Here is a 2,378-nt window from a genome sequence, read left to right as displayed (position 1 = left end):
CTTGCAGAATGGAGCAACCCTCTAAGTGACTTTCAAACCCTGCGCTACTCATTAATGCTTAACCCATTATGCTGTAATTAGAATTTACTTGTGCAGCTTTCTGATCATACATAACTTAAAGAGAGGGTTTTTACACAGTGATTAGCATGCTGCTGGCATGAATGCATACTAACTGAATGAAAGTGGTCTGTGTGTTCGAGAAGCAGAAGTTAAAAAAAAAGAAACATAATTGTTAGTTATAGAAGTTACTAATATCTAGCCCTACCAAAAGTAAAAAAGAACAGTTGCATCGTTTTTGAGAAATGAGGCTTTTCACAATACAAAATCAGTACAACAGGAGTAACAGAGGCTCGAATATAGATTTTATATTATTTGGTTTTCTGTGGTTGGTTATTTATATATTTCTATTTTTGAGTTAAATAAAATGTGTGTTAAAAGGATTTTATTTTTCAAAAATGTAATCATTAAATATATGCATTTAATAGAGATGATAATTTTTAACCCTGTTGCATAGTTTAACCTTTAATTATTATTTTTTAATAATAAGGATCTGGGGGCACCTGGGTGGCTCAGTCCTTAAGTGTCTGCCTTCAGGTCATGATCCCAGGGTCCTGATATCCAGCCCCATATCGGGTTTCCTGCTCAGCGGGAAACCTGCTTCTTCCTCTCCCACTCCCCCTGCTTGTGTTCCCTCTCTCACTGTGTCTCTCTCTGTCAAATAAATAAAATCTTAAACTAATAATAATAATAAGGATCTGTGAGACTTACTTTATTGTTTACCAAAAATAATCTTTTATTCAAAAAGTCAGGATACAAATACCAGCTAACTTGAGCAGGTTTAACCTCAGGCCATTTCTCTTATCCTTCTCTTATAGACAATTGGCCACAGGAACATTACAAATGCTTCAGAATCATGTGATGTTGGTAAATTCCAAAGGCAAAAACACATTGAGCCTTAGACAATCTTATAAATGAGGATTCACTTGCTGATCAAAATATAACAATAGGCAAAATGGCCACCTTAACTAACCTTTCATCCTTCTCCAGGAGCAATGAGTAGAGAACTTAGAGTGATTGGGTCCTTGGTCTGAGCTTTCTTCCTTTGTACCCCCATGCTAGGAAAATGAAAACCCAGATAAAGACCTTTTTTTTTTTAAATACTTATTTGACTAGTAGAAATTGGGCAGAATTACCATCATAGCACTGTCATTCTCTAAACACTGAAAATAAATGCGAGATGGGCATATCTGTGTGTGAAGTGTTCCCAAGGCAACAGTTACTTATTCCCTATGTGTGACTGTTAAACTTTTTCTTCTCCTTTGTATCACACACTTATTTCTTTTGGGTCAAGTTAGAGGGTCTATTTTATAAACAAGATTTCAGAATTAATTGTGAAAAGATAAGTGACTTTTTAAAAAACTATCATTCTTAATAGACTATTTTTTAGAATAGCTTTGGGTTTACAAAGAAATTGAGCAGATAGTACAGAAAGGTCTGATATAGCTCTTCTCCCCTGTACAGTTTCCCCTAGTTATTTTTTTTTTTTTAAGAGAAACTTAAGTGGATGACAAGAGGAGAGTCCCAGAATTGGACATTGTGGGAGGTTTTTTGATTTCATTTTTTTTAATTTATTTATTTGACAGAGAGAGATCACAAGTAGGCAGAGAGGCAGGCAGAGAGAGAGGGGGAAGCAGGCTCCCCACCGAGCAGAGAGCCCGACGCGGGGCTCGATCCCAGGACCCTGAGATCATGACCTGAGCTGAAGGCAGAGGCCTAAACCACTGAGCCACCCAGGCGCCCCTCCCCTAGTTATTAACATCTTGGATTAGTGTGGTACATTTGTTAGAATTGATGAACCAATATTGATACACTAATATTAAATAAAATCCATAGTTTACATTAAGATTTCCTGTTTGTTCAGTAGAGTTCTATGGGTGTTGACAAATGCATGATATGATGGGCCCATCATTACCATATAATTTGGAATAGATTCAATCCCCTACGAACTCTTGGGCTCTACCAATCAATCCTGCCTCCCTTCCCCTGAATTTCTGACAACCACTGATCTTTTTACTGTCTCTGTAATTTTGCCTTTTCCAGAATGTCACAGAGTTGTAATCTGTTAGATAGCTCTTTCAGACTGGCTTCTTTGACTTAGCAATATACATTCAAGGTTCTTCCATGTCTTTTGGTGACTTGATAGCTAACTTCTTGTTGTTGTTCAATATCATCCCATTGTCTGAATACCCCACAGTTTGTTTATCCCTTCACCTATTGAAGGACAGCTTGACTGTTTCTAATTTTTGTAATTATGATCAAAGTTGCTACTAACATTAATGTGTATGGTTTTATGTGGACAGAAGTTTTTACCTCACTTG

This window comes from Meles meles, chromosome 2 (assembly GCF_922984935.1).
Source record: "Meles meles chromosome 2, mMelMel3.1 paternal haplotype, whole genome shotgun sequence".
In the NCBI taxonomy this organism is placed as follows: domain Eukaryota; kingdom Metazoa; phylum Chordata; class Mammalia; order Carnivora; family Mustelidae; genus Meles; species Meles meles.
This window is presented reverse-complemented; position numbering follows the sequence as displayed.